The sequence below is a fragment of the Myotis lucifugus genome, unplaced genomic scaffold (genome assembly GCF_000147115.1).
Source record: "Myotis lucifugus unplaced genomic scaffold, Myoluc2.0 scaffold_15, whole genome shotgun sequence".
Taxonomy (NCBI): Eukaryota; Metazoa; Chordata; class Mammalia; order Chiroptera; family Vespertilionidae; genus Myotis; species Myotis lucifugus.
Window position 1 is genome coordinate 911,312 of NW_005871063.1, and position 18,698 is coordinate 930,009.

Below are 18,698 nucleotides of genomic sequence, written 5' to 3' on the forward strand. Positions count from 1 at the left end.
TTGCAAAACTGTAGTTATAGATTATTATTCAAAAACTGCTTTAAATATTTAGCTTTTTAAAATGCCTGGCCAGAGTGGCACAGGGTTGAGTGTCGACCCATGAACCAGGAGCTCACAGTTCGATTCCTAGTCAGGGCACATGCCTGGGTTGTGGGTTCAATTCTCAGGGACAGATAATCAATGATTCTCTTTCATTGATGTTTCTATCTCTCCTTCTCCTTCTCTCTGAAATTAATAAAAAAATATATATTTTAAAAATTTATTTTATTTTTTTCCATCATCATTTATCCCTCCTGTACCCTATCCCTCCTCCATCCCTCTCCCCCGACAATCACCACACTGTTGTCCCTGTCCATGACTTCTTTCTTTTTTTCCCATTGTTCCTCAATCCCTCCACATCCCCTTCTTTACCCCCACCTCCGAGAACTGTCAGCCTGCTCTCTATCTACTAGTCTATCTCTATTTTGCTTGTTAGTTCAGTTTGTTCATTAGACTCCACATATGAGAGAAAACAGATGGTATTTGTCTTTCTCTGACTGGCTTATTTCACTTAGCATAATGTTCTCCAGGTCTATCCAGATTGTCGCAGAGGGTAAAATTCCCTTCTTTTTTATGGCAGAGTAGCAGCATTCCATCATGTAAATGTACCTTAGCTGTTTTATCCACTCATCTACTGAGGGACACATCAAAGAAATATCTTCACGTATACATTATTTCAGAGTGAATTCAAAAGAAAAGGAAATGGTTATACTAGAAATGAGGTATATTCTATAGCAATAGAACAAAAAAAATGAGTTTCATGAAATCATAGTTCATTGATATAGCTTAAAGTTTTCATTATAAGTATCTTTTTATAATGTAAGTAATTTCCAATAGGTATTATCCTGTTGGATTGCTTCCTGTATGAAGATTTTGCTAGTATTTCTTAATTATGGCAATACTTTCCTAATTTTATGGGTATTCAGAGACCTTTGAGCTATGACTAGGCTTTTAATAAATCAAAGAGATAAATCATTATAAATTTCCCATGGCAATATTGATATCCTAAACTACCGTTTGCTCTTGTTAGAGCATAGAGACCCTTAAGTACAGATCAGCATCATGATTGATGGTAATAACTATCTTTTACTGTAATTATTATACATGCATAGTGCTTTTTACAAGTAAAATGTCTGTTGGTAATTAGGAGATAAATATCATCTAAAATTGATGCTTTAGAATTAAAATGTTATATTTTACTCTGAAGAATTAGACATGATCAAAAAAACTTCTTTTGACAGTAAATGTTATCATCTTAAATATTTTATTTCCCCCACTGAATTGTTAAAATTTGCAAACGCTAGCTATATGTCATGCTCTACAAGCAGACTCTCCCAGGAGTTGTGTAATCATCGGAAGAAGACAATCTACTAACCCAGTGTGGCTGAATCACTGGGAAAAAATGCTTTTCCTCGGTGACCTTTTATGTCTGGTCTGAAGAGGAATGGCTATTAAAGTGTAATTAAATCCACTTGCACAAGCTTCTCCCAGAAATTGCCAGACACCGTTTTTTTAAGCAGCAGTTGTGTCTCCGGGCTCTGGTAAAGTATTGCCAAGGAGATAGTCAATTTTGCAAAGTTGTGAAACATGGGATTATTTGTTTTGTTTTGTATTTCAATACAGGGATTAAGTCCGTTTATTCGCTTGTGAACTGTGTATAGAAAGGTGGTTCATAACTTTGAAGCACAAAATTAATAGCTTGTTACCAAGATAACTAATATCATTAACCCACACACACAGAGTCTTTATCACAAATGTGAAAACAATGAAGATCAGTCAGTAAAGCCTTTATATATTTTTATGGTTTTCTCCTCCTTTTTATTTCCTTTTTCTCTTCTTTGGTGGAAGGGAGTAGTTCACGTTTTTAACAAGTTCAATGAATTTATTGCTACAGCATAATAACTCTATTGATAGCTGTAAGGTGAGCCAGCTATGGTATAATTTGAGATTTTTACCATTAAATCATTTTCCTTGAAATTGTGATGCTCAAATGCAAGAAAGAAGGAAAGTAATAGAATTTTGACAAACTATGTTTCAGATACTTTGAAATTGCCAGGTGAATGGGCAACTACTTCTGTAAGCAATACTTAGGTGAAAATGGATTCATTTATTTTTTTCAGCACTACCCATTTTTTAATGTGGTGTGATATAGTCTATTCACCTCCATTAATTGGAAAAATAAGCAGTAGATGTATTCATCCAGGTAAATATATATTCAGGGTGACAAAAATCAGAACTAATAAAAAATTTGTATTCTAATCACATTATTCTGAATTGAAAGAGAAATCTGCTTGGTGGATCCCTGGGAAATGCATCCCTCTCACTTCACAACAGCTGAGCAAATGGCAGAAGTGCTTGCATAGCTGCCTGTGACCTGTGGCAGATGCTCTGGGCTGTGTGGCTCACAGCCCAGTGTGCAGCAGCCAGGGCAGAGGGACTGGCAGGATTCAGTTGGGGGCCTGTCCTTGTTCTCCCTGCCTTTGAATGTTGTTAACCCTGAGAGTCTCACCTTGCCTGTCTCCTGAGTCTTCTGGCTTGCAATGGAATTTCATCCACCAGTTGTTGGTTAACCTCTTGCACATTATTTGATTGTTACAGCTGTTAAAATGTTTTTCTTCCCTGTGTGCGGTTCAGGCTTTAGAAGTGCGTATGTGTGTGAGTGTGTGTAAGAAGACCCACTTGCAACTGAGAAAGCTACTACTCAGACTGCCTTTGAGTGAGATTGCTCCCTAAGCAAGCCTCTCTTTTGGAGTTGACTGACCCGTAGAGATGTAGTCTGCACACCCAGCTCCAATCCTTGTCTCCTGATCCTGGCTGTTTTTTTAATTGATTTGAGAGAGGGAGGAAGGCAAGGAAACATCAATGTGAGAGAGAGATATATTCGAAAAAGCTCCCCCAACTGGGATTGAACCCGCAACCTAGGTATGTGCCCTGGCCTGGAATCAAACCTGTGACCATCTGGTGCACAGACTATGCTTAATAACTTTGAAGTGCAAAATTATTTGAGCCATACTGGCCAGGGCTGTATCCAGTATCTTAGCTGGAGCCATAACCCTGAGGTTTCATGATTGGCTAGGATAGCCATATAGAATGTCAGAGAAAGCTGGCACTGACACTAGATGGTTATTACCAATTGGATGTAGCAGCCACATGGTGAAGATGTAATATTGATATCACAGATTTGTATCATCACTACCATTAATAGATTTGCTTAAGTGATTTCTGTCATCCTTCTTCAGCACTTACTCTGCAGCATAAGGTACAATAGAGATGGGAAGGAATTGTGTGCCACATGCCTGCCCCAGAGAAAGTAACAACAATCAAGGTGGGCAGGCAAGCATTGTCTTTAAGAATGGAATCGTGAATAATTGCTGAGCAATTGATCAGCAAATGAGGTACCCAGTATTAGTAATAGATCATGTATTAGTTAAAAAATACTGAGCTCTAAGAGTTAAATATTAGGTTCTAATCCTAGGTTGTTTTTTTTATTCTCTCTGAACAAGTCACTTTTTCTAATTGGATTGTAGTGTCTGCATCTCTAAAGGGAAGAGTTGAACTAATGATTTCAATAATGTTTCGCAGCTCTAACCATTTTTAATTTTAAAACGCATGGTATTACAAGATTATGCATAAAGCTCTGTGGGTGGTGTTTAAAGATAAAATTATTAAGTAAATATTTGATAGGCATTGCAGAAAGTTTTAAAGAGAATATTGGAAATGGAATAAGGGAGACAGGAGACATCAGGCCACAGTGCCAGAGTAGGAGTCTGTCCTGTATGGATGGAAGGATGTTCAAGACTGGGCTTTGAAAGATTGAGGACTTTTTATCTTATTTTAAGATAAAAATTGAGGAAGTACAATTTTTTAATAAGAGAGTAATAACTTAAAATGGCTTTAGGAAAATTGATATAGTATGATATAATAAACTCAACTGTATAAAGACTGACAGAAGTAGAGAGCTAAGCAATACATGTTGGGGTGAAGGATATTGAAAATATTAATAATTTTTGAAAGTCAGTTTTAGCAAAACAAAGTAGGGGGACGAATGCCTCTTTTAATTTGTACGTGCTTCTCTCAAGCCTTATTAATAGGTGTAGTTATTTATACAGTGGCAAGTCTTATTCAGAGTGTTAAGTTGAGAAAACAGAAAAATTTAAAAGCAGTATGAAAATAAATAACAATCACCATTTGGGGATAACCAATGCTACTTATTTTTGTTATTTTCTGTTTTATGTTTTCACAATTGGGTTAGTAATGAATGCATGAGTTTGTATCTAGCTTCTCTTTCTTTTCGCATTAAATAGGGAACAATTTCCAAGCCACTAATATATACTTGAAAATATTTTAATTATACTATAATATCTTATAAATGTGTCCAAATGTACTAACTCATTGCGATCTTACTAGGTAATTTGCTTGTGGTTTTTATGCTGCAGTAAGCATCACATATTTTTATCTCATTCAGTTATTCTTCCAGCAGGATTATCACACATCTATTCTGTACCAGGCACTGTGCCTACAGGCCATGGTAAACCAACAGACACAGTCTTGGCTCGCCTCAAAAGTACTGTCACCTGGGCTACATTTGAATAGGTCCCAGAAAGTCAGATCAGAAGACTCTTGTTGCAAAATTGTTTTGATACATCCATATAAAGGATACAGGAGAGAAAGGAGTCAACAATAACTTCCGAGTTTCAAGCTTGTGGAACCAAGTGCTTAGTGAGCTCATGGAAAGTAATGGGGGTATTGAAAAGCAGTGCCCGTGGAAGGACAGGAAGAAGTGAGAGCAAGTTACTGGACTTTTATGATAGCGGGTGAGCCCAGGTTGAAATGTCCAGTACACAGAACACTCAGAATCAGGAGAAAGGTGAGGATCAAGGGCTCATTTCACCCAACCAAGCCATTTCTTGAAAAGGAGAAGGGGGAAGGGGGGATGCCTGGAGCCCTGCCTACGCCTGACTGAGGCTCACAGTCTGTCAGTGAGAGTGTGGGTGGGAGCTGGACCAGGATAGGACAGAACAGTGACACAGAAGTCAAGGTGAGGGCGAGCAGCAGTGAAGTGAAGGAAAAGAAAGGAGGGCAGGAAAAATCACTCCCTCCAGGGAGATTATAGATCAACTCAGGTCTGTTTAGCTGGTTTAATTGGGAAAGTTTAGACTGTCCATGGTTTTTACAGGAGACTTAGGATCCTGCTCAGTGTCTCAGGGGTGCTGGAGTGAAGGTGGGTGTGCCCTGAAGGAAGCGCTGTCCCAGTCCCTCCACTCCTGGCTCTGGTTTCTTTAAGGTTTTGATTGCGAAACAGATCCCAGTGCTGAAAGAAAGGTTGGAAACCTTCCAGGCCAAAAGTTCTATGAGGGGGGGAAAAAAAGGCCATGTAGAAGAAAAATGATGAAGAGAGATCCAGTGCCAATGAAGATGTTAGTGAAAAAAATGTCATGATTTATTTATGGACAGATTAGATGGATAATCTAATAAAGAAAGTTCTGTGCTAATAAGCCAATAGAAATGTTAGTAACAAACTTCAGTAGGGTCATTTGTCTTAGGAAAAAACCAGGATAGTGGGGTATCCCATTGTAGAATAGCTCATCACAGCACGCAGAGACAAGGGGAGGAGACACATACTCCAGTTCTAGATGAAAAGAATGTCAAGAATGCCAGGGCCATGTTTTAAAACTCTAGCACTGAAATTATGTAAATTTTCATTAGAGTATATCACCAAGTTGAGCTGATAAACAGCTTTATAGTGAAAAACAATCTGGGAAACAATTTTTTCAAGCTGCTAAAATTTTTGATCACCATTCCAGTGCTGTTCCCCACGACAATGTGAAAGTGTGAATTGTCACAGAGTGTTACTGGGTGGGTCACAAGGTTCCTCATTTTGCTCAGCCTCCTTTTCTTCCTTTTTTGACTACCAACTTCACAGATGTCTATGTCCAAAGAAGATGGTGAAATACTGCCGTAGTGTGACACATCTGAGGGAAGTGAGGAGGTGGTGACACTTCTTAGCAAATTCTCAGAATGTTGTCCATAAAGGAGATTTTTTAAACTCAAATTCTGCCTTAAGATTTTTAGTCACTTGCAGTGTGCTCCCACAGATAAGCCTTGTATTCCTCAAGACACCGCATATGTGATCTCTGGTGGGAGGTAGCGGGTAAGATGGCTCCCAATATCCCCACCTCCTGGTGTGTATGCCCTTATGTCATCCCTTCCCCCCACCCTTGAGTGTGGGCTGGACCTAGAGACTTACTTCTAATGGGTAGGCTATGGCAATAGCTATGGCTATTATTTCTGAGACTAAATTACACAAAGATTGATACTCCCTTCTTGTGCACCTTGTCACTTTCTCTCTCTCTTTTTGTTGTTAATCCTTACCCTAGGATATTTTTCCCATTGATTTTTAGAGAGAGTGGAAAGGAGGGAGAGAGGGGAAAAGAGAGAGAGAGAGAAACATCGATGTGATAGAGAGAGACACATCGATTGGTTGCCTCCCCCACGACTGGGGCCAGAGATCGAGCCTATAACCCATGTACTAGTATGTGCCTTTGGCCAGGACTCAAACCCATGACCCTTTGTTGTGTGGTCTGGTGCCATAACCATTGAGCACACAGGCCAGAGCACACACCCTCTTTTACTGTGTCACTGGCTCACACCAAGGCAAGCCAGCTACCATGTTGTACGTTGCTCTGTGGAGGGGACCCTCATGTCAGGGTACTGAGGTTTCCAGCCTGCAACCAGTGAAGACCTGAAGCCTGGCAGCAATCATGTGCATGAGCTTGGAAGTGGTTCCTTCCCCTGTGAGCATTCCTGTGATTCCATACCATCATTACACTTTCATTGCTACCCTGTGAGACTCCCTTAGCAGCAGCACCAGCTAAGGCGCCCCTGGATTCCTGACCAACAGAACCTGTGAGATAATCAATGATCAGTGTCTGTTACTTAAAGCCACTATGTTTTGGAGTAGCTTGTTCCACAGCAGTAGGTAGCTAATCCATTTCCTTTGATCCCATGACCAGGAAAGACAGGGCCAGTACCATTGCTATTGTTTTATAGCTGAGGAAACTATCTTCAGAGAGTATATGGACTTGCCTAAGAAGACATGTTCAGTAATTGCCAGAACTGAGACCAAATCCTAAATCTACTGACCTTTTCACCAAAATATTCCTTTGTAGTTGTTTGGTTGATTGTGTTTGCTGATTTGTAACCAGGAGTGTGCAAGAGAATGACTTGGGAATCACTTTCTGAGTACACACTCTTAGGCCTCACTGGGGTCCCTGAATCAGGCTCAGGGGACAGGACTCCATGCCTTCAAATACAGAAGCCAAGCCTGGCCAATGAGTCCTCCTGGGTAAGAAACTCCGCTCTTAAAGATACTCGTCATACCTTGAAACATTGTGCATGTTTTAAATTTTCTGGCCCTTCTGTGGCAACCTAAAAACCTAGGTAGTAGAGACATACTCTCCAGAACATAGGAATAGTTAATTCAGTCAGACTGAGCCCTGTGTTTCTTCCAGGATACTTTTGGTGTGACCCCCTTGGGGCACGCCTTTGTAACGAGTATATTTGAGGGTTTCTTTCACATGGTCTGTGTTAATAATATTAGGTGGCTACTATTAGAATTGTGTACACAGCAGATGAATATTTGTAGTCATCACATCCCAGCACTATAAATTCCTATCTGTTCAGATCACTTGATTAACATTCTGGTCCCCTACCTTTTCTTACACCTTAGAAGACTTTACACTCAAGGATAAATCTATCCAGGCTGCTAATCTTTTGTGAGGCATGAGTTCATTTAAAATCTGACCTTGTATCATCTCCTGCCCAACTCCCTGCAAGAAAAAGAAAAGCCTCCTCAAAACATTCTATCCTAAATTGATCTTTCATGTCTCATTATCATGTATCTTCATAGAAAGCTATGGCTGTTTGATTAAAATTTATCATTAAGACTAATCTACCCAAGTCACTGGCGCATGTCCACTGGAGAACAGTTTTATCTTAAGTCAAGTTGACAGATGAGCTGACCTTGGAGCTGAATTTGTCCTCTCTCTCATTTCTTTGGAAAATGACAGACATATGTTTTCCAGGGAGTGTGGAGGCTATGGCATTTTTGTATTCTACCTAAAATCTCTTTTATGAATTTAGTTGTACTGGAAAAATATTGAGAACTAATTTTATTATTTTTTCTTTTTCTTTTACATCCATAACTTATTTATTTTATAAATGGCAACCACCAGTTGGTCCTCTGTATCTATGAGCTTGGTAATTTGTTTCGTTTAGATTCCACATATAAGTGAGATCATATGGTATTTGTCTTTCTCTCTCTGACTTGTTTCCCTAAGCATAATGCCCTCAGGGTTCATCCTTGTCATTGTAAGTGGCAGATTTCATTCTTTTTTATGGCTGAATAATATTCATACACACACATATATGTGCATATACCACATTTTCTTGAGAACTGTCTATTTTAAATGTACCAGTCATTTATTTTTTTTTCCTCGGTATTGTGTCTGATATAAACTCAGGCTCCAGTTACTTTTGAGTAACTAAATGTTCAAGTTGCCAGTGAACTTGATTTTCTACTTAGGAGTACATTCTTTTCCAAGACAAGAGCAAAGATCAGGTCAGACTTTACCTTCCATGTTGGCCAATCCTCGATGAAGATGCAGGAATTGGTTTAGGGACACATCCTGTGCTGCCGAACTTCTGTACTTCTGTGCCTTTACACCTGCCCAGAATTATGCTTCTCCAGTCCCCACTGTCTAAATAGAACCCACTTTTCTGAATATGAGAAATGCTTTCCCCCCTAGTGAAATCTTCTCTTGATTTCCCAATTAAAAATTCTCTTTCCTTCTCTTAGACCTACGTTTCTCTACCCAAACCTCGCTGCTGTCTTCCTTCACCTTTGACCTTGCAGTGCTGTTAGTTTTGCTTTTAGTCCCCTAATGGAGTTTAGGATTTGGGAACAGGGATGGGGGAGGGGGGAGTACTCTGTGGGAATTAACCATTAGCATGCACCCTGATGCTGCAGAAATATTTGCAATAATAGAATTATTGCATTTATTTTATTTTATTTTTTTATTATAGTTTTTATTCAACAGTTTTTTTTGTATTAGCTTCAGGTGTACAGCATAGAGAATAGACATTCGAATGGGTTACAAAGTGTTCCCTCCAATAATTCAAGTACTCACCTGGCATCCTACATAGTTATTACAGTATTGGTAACTGTGTTCTCTGTGCTTTACCTTATTCCCCCGTGCCAGTTTTGTAACTGCCAAATAGTGCTTCCCAATCCCATCACCTTTTTTTCCCTTTTTCCCCAGCACCACTAAACTCTGGCCTTCATCAGTTTGTTCTCGGTATCTATAAGTCTGTTTCTAGTTTGTTTATTTTGTTCTTTAGATTCCACATAGAAGTGATATCATATGGTATTTGTCTTTCTCTGACTGACTTAATTTACTTGGCATAATACACTCTAGGTCCAGCTGTGCTGTTGCAAATGGTAAGATTTCATTCTTTTTTATGGCCAAGTAATATTTCATTGCATATATGTACCACCACTTTTTTATCCACTTGTCTATTGATGGGCACTTGTGTTGCTTCCACATCTTAGCTATTGTAAATAATACTGCAATAAGCAAGTTGGTGCATATATTCTTTCAAATTAGTGTTCTGGGTTTCCTTGGATATATACCCAGAAGAGGAATCACTGGGTCATAAGGAAGTTCCATTTTTTAAGTTTTTTAGGAACCACCACACTTTTCCACGGTGGTTGCATCAATTTGCTTTCTTAGCAACAGAATTACTGCATTTTTTTATAGTTCACTGTGTTCTTTTTAAAAAATGCATCTTTTGGGGGGAACTCTGTGGGGATGACATTAAGAACCACTTTAAAAATTAAAGACAATTTTCTTTCATTTGTTTGTTTAAAAATAGATGTGAGATCACATTTCCCTTTAGTTTCTCCTTTTGCAGTTCTTGTTCCAATAATATGTAAGTCACTCTGATTTAACATTCACATGCCTGGTTCATTTGATTGAAGCTCAGAACAAATTACTATCAATTTGCTCTAATTAAAATTTAGTATTAAAAAGTGTTTCATGTTTGCCATATGAAAAGTAAATAGCTAAAAGGTATTAATAAAGGTGTTTTGGAGAATAATATTGGGCTCATTTCTCAGATCACATCTTATTTCCGCTAAAATGAAATAGTGTTTCTCTCTCACACAGAGTAGTGATGCATGCACATTTTAATCTGGTAATTGACTCTCTGGATGTGATTCAGTTCGTACAGCAGTTGTGGGTACCTAGGATACGCCCAGCAGTGGGCTTCAGGGAATATCTACTTTGATGAAGTTTGGCACAATTTTCATTGAGTTTTCTTTGTAATACTTAGTACTGGTCGGATGTGCCACTCTGAAAATCCAGAATCTAAACCATAAGGGAACTTAATCAAATTGCCAATTCCTTATTAATTTTCTTCCTCAAATGAAAAAATATGCTTAGACAAATAATTAGATAGTGTATAGAGGCTCCTTCTCATAACTGTGAGCTTCCTGATACCATGATGTCTAATTGGATATGAAATGGAAAAGGCATTAACTTTAGTGAAATTATAATCTTCTATCTAGCAAAAAGGTTTTTAAACAAAAGTAATCCAATGTTTGTATATCTTTTCAAACATTAAGCTCAATTTTTTGGTAACAGGAAAAGATGCTATTATATGGGAAATCTATGTACCTTCTGCTCAGTTTTGCTGTGAACCTGAAACTGCTCTATAAAATAGTCTATTAGGGGGTGAAGGGATGATGCTGTAGATGAATCAAAGTGGAATACTGTCCAAAAAGGCCATTCTCTTCTTCTGTGTCAATAGGAAGATTTCCCCTTTCAGGAATTATGTCTTAGTTCTGTCAGTGAGCCACTTTGTGGAAGGAAATAGACACTTAGGTAGTAAAAATATTTATTGCCTGGCAACCGAATGAAAGCTGTGCTAGGCAGGGCAGTGCAAAGATCCTCAAGCCAAGTGCTGCCAGTACAGTATCAAGGTCAAGTTGAGGCATCAAAAACCTATAATCATTACTTTGGGAGTAGGGAACAGGGTTGGGGGCATTGCTGATGATCCTTCTTCTTCCTGCATATTTAATGTGGCATGAATTGGTTAAAATGGGAGCACTCATTTATTTGAACAGACCTGTACCAACATTATTTCAAAAAAGGTAAGAGGCACTATACTATACTGTCCATCATATAAACTCAGTGGCTTTATTTTTTAAAATATATTTTTATCGATTTCAGAGAGGAAGGGAGAGGGAGAGATAGAAACATCAATGATGAAAGAGAATCATTGATTGGCTGCCTTCTGCACGCCCCCTTACTGGGGATCGAGCCTGCAACCCAGGCATGTGCCTTTGACTGGAATTGAACCTGGGACTCTTCAATCTGCAGGCCGACGCTTTATCCACTGAGCCAAACCAGCTTGGGCTAAACTCAGTGACTTTAATAGACCAGTGAACCTTTAACTTTTGAGTGTTAAGATAAAGAATGGTCTGTATGTTACAACAGGTATTTTCTGACTTATGAATATTGAATTATTATTTACTAGTAAACTATTCTGTCTCAGCCACCATTTAGCTTTTTTTTAATTGTCACCCAAGGATATGTGTGTGTGTTTTTAATTGATTTTTAGAGAGAGGAAGGGGGAGAAAGAGACAGTGGGGAAAAGAGACAGAGAGAGAAAAAGAGAGAGAGGGAGATAGAGACATTGATGTGAGATAGAAACATTGATTGGTTACTCCTGTACATGCCCCACCAGGGATCAAATCCACAACCTTTTGGTGTACAGATGACACTCTAACCAGCTGAGATACCAGCCAGGGCTTAGCATTTTTTTCTCTGGTATATATGTTTCGTTGTCTTCTGTTTTTTTAAGTAATGATTTTATTCATGAAAATGCTACAAGAAGCAAGTTGGGGTTTTTTCTTATTTTTTTTTCTCTTTTTAAACCAACTGCTTGCTCAGAAAGTTAGAGAGCTGAATGATACACAGCATAACTCTCAATTCCTCCAGCCTTGACTCACCCTCCATGGGTAGTCCCGAAGCCCAAGAACTGAGCTTGACAAATGCCAGGAATCTAGTCTATACTTTTAATTCAGTGTTCAAAGCCCTATCTGTGTTAAGGTAAAAGAATGACAAATATGCCTACTATTGGCTACTTCCATGTCGCTGCTCAGTATTTTCCTGTGTCATCTCATGTGATCCCACCCTCCAAACAGCTGTGCTTTATTTTCGCTGATGTGCCCACTTATTCCAGGTTATTTCCACTGATGTCAGCCATGCCTGAGAGGCCAAGCCTTCTGTTTATAGCACTGGGATAGCATCCAAGACAGTATGAGAAGGACGGGGCCTCTCCTGCAGGTACAGAAGAAGATGCTGAGATTGGCATTGGTGTAAGCAGTTCATCAAGGTGTTCTCCAGTGACAGAGATGAGCACCGCGACTTTTTTCCTCCCACATATGCCAGGCTGCTGTGTGATAATATTCAGGACATGTTTTAGGAAGGAGAAGAAGACAAAGATAAGATTTCATTTTCAGAGGGTCTTTCTCAAATCCTTAACGAAGGAGACATTCTAAATGAGGTCTTCACGTTGAAAGACAAGGGCAGAAGAGCAGCTTGTGAAGGGACTGATTCAGAATGCTTCCTTGTGCTTCAGGAAACTCAACATATTAACTAAGATGAACATATAAACTAAGAGAATGGCACATGTAAAAATCAATGCAAGCCCAGCCAGTGCTGCTAAGTGGTTAGAGCATCGGCCTGCTCACCAAAGGGTCATGGGTTCCATTCCTAGTCAAGGGCACCTAACTGAGTTGCAGGTTTGGTCCCCGGCCCAGTCGGGGCTCAGGGTTCCTGTGGGAGGCAACCAATCAATGTGTCTCTCTCACATAGATGTTCCTCCCTCTCCCCTTCCCCCTCCTCCTCCCTCTCCCTTTCCCCCTCCTCCTCCCTCTCTCCCTCCCCTCTTCCTTCCACTCTCTCGAAAAAGCAATGGAAAAATATCCTCAGGTGAGGATTAAAGAAAATCAATCTCAAATATTTTATTTATATTTCTTTGGTTTTCATTAGAATAACGTTTATAGGAGCAAGGTTGTCAAATGGGAGATCGGTTTTCAGAAATATGTAACTAAATGAAGAAAGCAAGTACAAGTCAGCAGGCAAAGTACTATGTTTTGAGTGTATTTTTTTGGTTTTGGTTTTTAGTCTTAGAATTTCTGAGAACTCAGTATTTGCCTTTATGCTCTTCAGTGGCTTTGGTTAGAAATGCTTCCTTTTCTTTGTTCTGGTTCATCTCTTTATGATAAAAATTTTAAACATTGAGAAGGAACGGTACACTGTCTAGGATGACATGTTAATGACCTTCTTTGCCCCTTAAGGGAACCTAGTAAGAATTTGGAGATATATGGGTGCTGATAGCTTACCCCTGTGGTCTGTGTGTTCTACCAAAAATAATGAAAAAAGGAAATTCAGGTCCGCTACCGAATCTCAGGATACACAGCTTTGATAATACCAGCCTGTCATTTCAGATGAGAAGATAAAAAATTCACTCAGAAAATAAAGAAGAAAGCAAATGAAGAGGTTTTATTCACCGTGTGTCTCAGCATAACCTGCTGTAGAAATAAAACAGTAATAATGAAAACATAACATGAAGGTTCCTTCAGTAGTTACTCTGCTTTTTCTTTTCTCCTTTCTTCTCTTTAAAAAATGTGAATATAAAAAGAGACTTTCTTTTTACCCTTCCACTCTGTGCTTTATTTTAATTTTATATTTTTCATTTTAAAAGAGATTTTTATGGAATTTGGAGAAAAAGTAGCACTTTCAGAATACACATGGAATATTAAGAAAAAACGATCAAGTGTTGCTCTGTAAAGCAAGTCTCAAGTGCTCCAAATGTTATCCTTCACACAGAGGAGAACATCTTGTTTTTCTTTCCCTTTCCCCCAAACCAAGCTTTACGAAGATGTATTACTGCTAAACTTTTATAGTCAATGGACTTGTGAGTCATTGATTTGAAATTAATATAAATAAGATGCCAGTCTGCAGTCCTGTAAAAGATTCAATATCATGGAATTAACGGCACACAGGTAAAATGGGCAACACATCTCCTTTGCCTTTATGTTAATAGCACTTTCCGGTGATACTTTGATGGTAGAAAGTGAGCTTCTTCAGCATTCATAAGCTTCAATGTAGTGAAACCTCATGAATATAAATTCTAATCTTTAACTTACTACATTGTTAACTGAATGAGCTCTATTTCTTATCTTTAAATTATAATGGTGTAGACCTTTGCGAGCAAACCAGGGAAAGGGATGTCCATCTGGATGTCATCCAGGCTTTCCAGTTTAGGACACTAGAATATCTCCTGCATAATGTCTTCAAGTAAAGCTAGTCCACACATTACTTTATAGACTTTTCATATCTTTGGGGCCTGATAACTTACATGTATTTGACCAGCAGAATATATTCTTATACTTTTTTTTCAAGGTGTGATTTCTTTTTTTTCTTTATTGATTAAGGTATTACATAAAAAAATATGGAACTCTTCACAAATTTGCATGTCATCCTTGTGCAGGGGCCATGCTAATCTTCTTTGTATTGTTCCAATTTCAGTATATGTGCTGCTGAAGCGAGCACCCACTCTGTACTTTAATTAGAATATTAGTATTTAATTAATTCCACTGAACCCGGGGGAGGGGGGGGGAGATTAGGATATGTTTCAGTAATTTGTGAATTCACCTCCTAGCAGGGTTTGAAGAACAGCATTGGTAGACCTGAATGCTCCATACTGCCTCCATTAAAATAATACACAAATCTTGCCTGTAACTGGAGCCAGCACAGCTTAAACCCAATTGTTGTCTTCAAAGCTCTTTCTCTTGGCATTACACTGTGTTTAAATCCAGTGCAAGTGATATAACATAACCATCTGTGATAAATTTATGGAATTTATGACTTTATGTCATAATAGATAATAAATGTAAAAAGTATGTCAAAGGTATTTTTACATAAATTCTGGAATGAAAGCTCATTCTGGACTGCTTGTTGGAAGACTTGACTTCTAGTCTTGTCTTTGTTTGTAATTGGACATGCTTAAGCAGGATTCACTTCTTCACCTATAGAAGGAGGCTAGAGTATCCATAGTTTTCAAAAAAAATATTAGTAATGTATTTTTTACATAAATTTCACCTATAATCCTGAGACCCTAAATTGCTTGACCTCCCTTTCCATCCCCCACAATAGCCCTGATCTGCCTCCAAGAGCTTATACAACTCCAAGGCATATAGTATGAGAATCATAAATGGGGAGATATACCATGTTCATCAACTAGTAGACTCAATATTGTTGTAAAGTCTCCAAATTGATCTCTAGCTTTAATCTGTTGAGAGAAAGAAAAGATAAGGCAATAACTATAAGGAAGTTACTGACCTATAACATCTAAAATAAAGAATAACTGTGTTATGTATTAAGTTTGGGGGAGGTGTTTTAGTGATGGGCAATTCTGACTTTTTCTTTTAACCTGAAAAGAATGTGAGCAAGATCAACATGAGGGTAAATCAAAAAATTTAAAATTTTGGATTTTGAAGAAAGCTTTTTTCCTTAATGAATATTAGTTGATGTCATCTTCTGGTAGTTAGTTGCTGTTAAGTTAGTTGAATTGAAACTTAAAGGATACAAGAGAAAGTCTGAAATAAACTGTTTAGCAGTGTGCTGCACTGACAGTGGGAAATGAATGATGAAATTAATGAACTACATTGAGAGCCAACATGAGGTTTAAAGCTGCTACCTTCTTCAATGAATGGCTACCAGTCGGGGTCCAGTCTGGAGTTAAAAACCACCCTGTAATTTAAACAGTGATGATTTAATAGAGAGAGTTATTAACTATTTGCAAGATATTTGCTATTAAGAAGGTATAAAAGACAATTCTAAAGCAGCGGTCGCCAACCGGTGGTCCGCGGACCACTAGTGGTCTGTGAGGTCCAAAAAGTTGGCGACCACTGTTCTAAAGTATATCCTAAGGCTGAAGGGACAGAATCCAAGAAGGGAACACACTTGGAAAGGTGTGATTGGCAGGGAAGCTCTTTGGGTTGCCCTGGGCCAGCGCTGGTCCACAGTGCAGAACAGAGGCTGGTGGCAGGGAACTTCTAATCAAGACTAGGAGTTGGGTTCTCCCTCTAGGGTAGCAGAGGGCCTAGGCTGGCAGGCAGGGCTCTGCAAGCAGGAAATCCCCTCTTGCTTCTAGCAGGCAGGCAGGCAGGGAGCTTCTGGGCTAGGGCTGGAAAGCTGGAGGGCCAGGCCCCAGGGGTGGGATGGCTGGTGCACTGCGGGAGATCCAGTGCCCTGGATCAAGCTAAGATCCTTCCTCCACCAAGGTTCCTTCAGCACCACCTATTGACAAAACTTAAAATCTTGCCAGCTGCCAAGGGAGATATAATCCAGTGTCACAGGTAGGCGATGGAAGGTGCATTTGGGGCTGAGTAACATTGCATTGATAGGAAACAGTTTCTAACTTCTGTCCTGAGATCTCAGTAACAATTTTGGGGATTTTTATTTCCTGCAAAGTCAAATGTGAACATTTCATTATTAAATGGTAGGTTTCTTATTAAATAAGAGGGGTCCATGAGTCAAAGGAAGAGCAAGATTGACTCCAGTCCAAGCTTATGACTCCAGTCAAGTTAGAACTCATGGTCAGGGAGGCTTGGGCCATGAGCAATTTAAAACTGCTACGCTTGGATAAAATGACACATTCTGGCAGAATTTTAAGGTTTACAATTTCATATTCCAGGGTGTGGCCGCTGTACCGTTCCAGCACAGAATTAGCATCTCTAATTAATGTTATGTAAAACAGAGGCCCGGGAGTCAGAGCCCAAGGAGACGTCTCGTTCCTTGTGAGGCAAAATAGTATTTTTAGGACCAAACCGGATTTTTCTTTTAGGGTCCACATGGCACGAAACAGATGGTGATGTGGGCGGCTGTGGTTTGAGAGCTGAAGCAGTTCTTAAAGACACCACATCTCCTCCTTGTCCCACCCAGGAGGCGGTGATGGCTACAGGCCGGTCCCCGAGACTCCCCTACAAGCCGGTGTCAGCCATCCTTGTAGGCGGACGGGCTGCACCCTGCAGACTGGTAGCGCCCCAGACTAGACTGTGGGGCAGCTGGGAAGTCAGCCTGCTGGCAGTGTTCAGAATTAGCATAGCCTATTTTAATCTGAAAAGGAACTAGAACATTTTTTTCACCATCACTCTCTTTAGTTCTTAAAGGCGTAACTTAATGTTGAAACTCCTCTTCCCCATAGGACCCCTTTGTTCGTTGTTTAATGTTCTGTTCTGCCTGCTACCTTGACTGCATTTACCCAGAAACTTGGATTGTGGCTGTTAGCAGGGAAGGAGAGAGAAAGTCATTTAACATGTGCTTTTTTTTTTCTTTCAGAAAAACATTATACATTCTCCTTGATAGAAATTTCTCACTACCAACACCTGTACTACCAAATTCATTTTCTTAATTTGATCATGTCCTGTTATTTGTACCATTGGTTCTCCATATCAATACCCTGTTCCATTTATTTTAAATTTATTTAATCTTGTCTTTTCACTTAGAATTTCACTATATTATGGAAGTATGTGAATGTTAAAGTTAAAATTCTCTTCAGCATCACAGTAATCCCTCCCTGGAAGCTCTGATTAAAAATTTTATGCATAGCCCTGGCCGGTTTGGCTCAGTGGATGAAGCGTTGGTCTGTGGACTGAAGGGTCCCAGGTTCGATTCCGGTCAAGGGCATGTACCTTGGTTGCAGGCACATCCCCAGTAGGGGGTATGCAGGAGGCAGCTGGTCGATGTTTCTCTCTCATTGATGTTTCTAACTCTCTATCCCTCTCCCTTCCTCTCTGTAAAAAATCAATAAAATATATTTAAAAAACAATTTTATGCATAGACTTTCTTCTATGTCTATGTCTAAGTAGTATGTGTTCATGAGTGATGTATATTTCACTTTAAAAAATTACAAACATTGTTTTCAACTCGCTGTATTTTGTTTTAACCACTGCATGATAATCAGGTCTTCGATGTTATGTATTTACTAGAGGCCTGATGCACGAAATTCATCCAAGAGTAGGCTTTCCTTCCCCCGGCTGCTGGCACCAGCTTCCCTCTGGCACCTGGGACCTGGGCTTCCCTGCAGCCCCGCCTTCGTCTGGAAGGTCGTCCGGTCTAATTAGCATATTACGCTTTGTAGTGGGTTATCTCCCCAAATATATTTTAATGTCTATCATTTGAAGCGATCTCACCCAGACCTAAAATTAAATTGTATGTGCACACAAAAAAATTATATTATAATTTTAAAAAAATTTATTATTATATTAAAAATATTATATTATAACATAATATAATATAATTAATATAATTTTTATATATAATATAATAATATTATATAGACTAGAGGCCTGGTGCACAAAAATTTGTGCCACGGGGGGGGGGGGGTGGGTCCCTCAGCCCGGCCTGTGCCCTCTCGCAGTCTGGGACCCCTTCGGGGATGACCACCTGCTGGCTTAGGGCCTGCTCCCTGGGGGATTAGGCCTTAAGCTGGCAATCAGACAATCCCTTCTGGCAGCCCGGCAG

At 39.3% G+C, this 18,698-nt stretch overlaps 1 protein-coding gene and 1 non-coding gene across 2 annotated transcripts in view; one reads left to right on the forward strand and one right to left on the reverse strand.

Annotated features, from left to right (window-relative positions):
• CDK14 (cyclin dependent kinase 14) overlaps positions 1-18,698 on the forward strand; it is a 513,373-nt gene that overhangs the window by 326,921 nt on the left and 167,754 nt on the right. The window lies entirely within an intron of this gene.
• On the reverse strand, positions 14,617-14,723 carry LOC111825165. Its single transcript, XR_002828294.1, has one exon. It is a non-coding gene; the product is annotated as a U6 spliceosomal RNA (small nuclear RNA).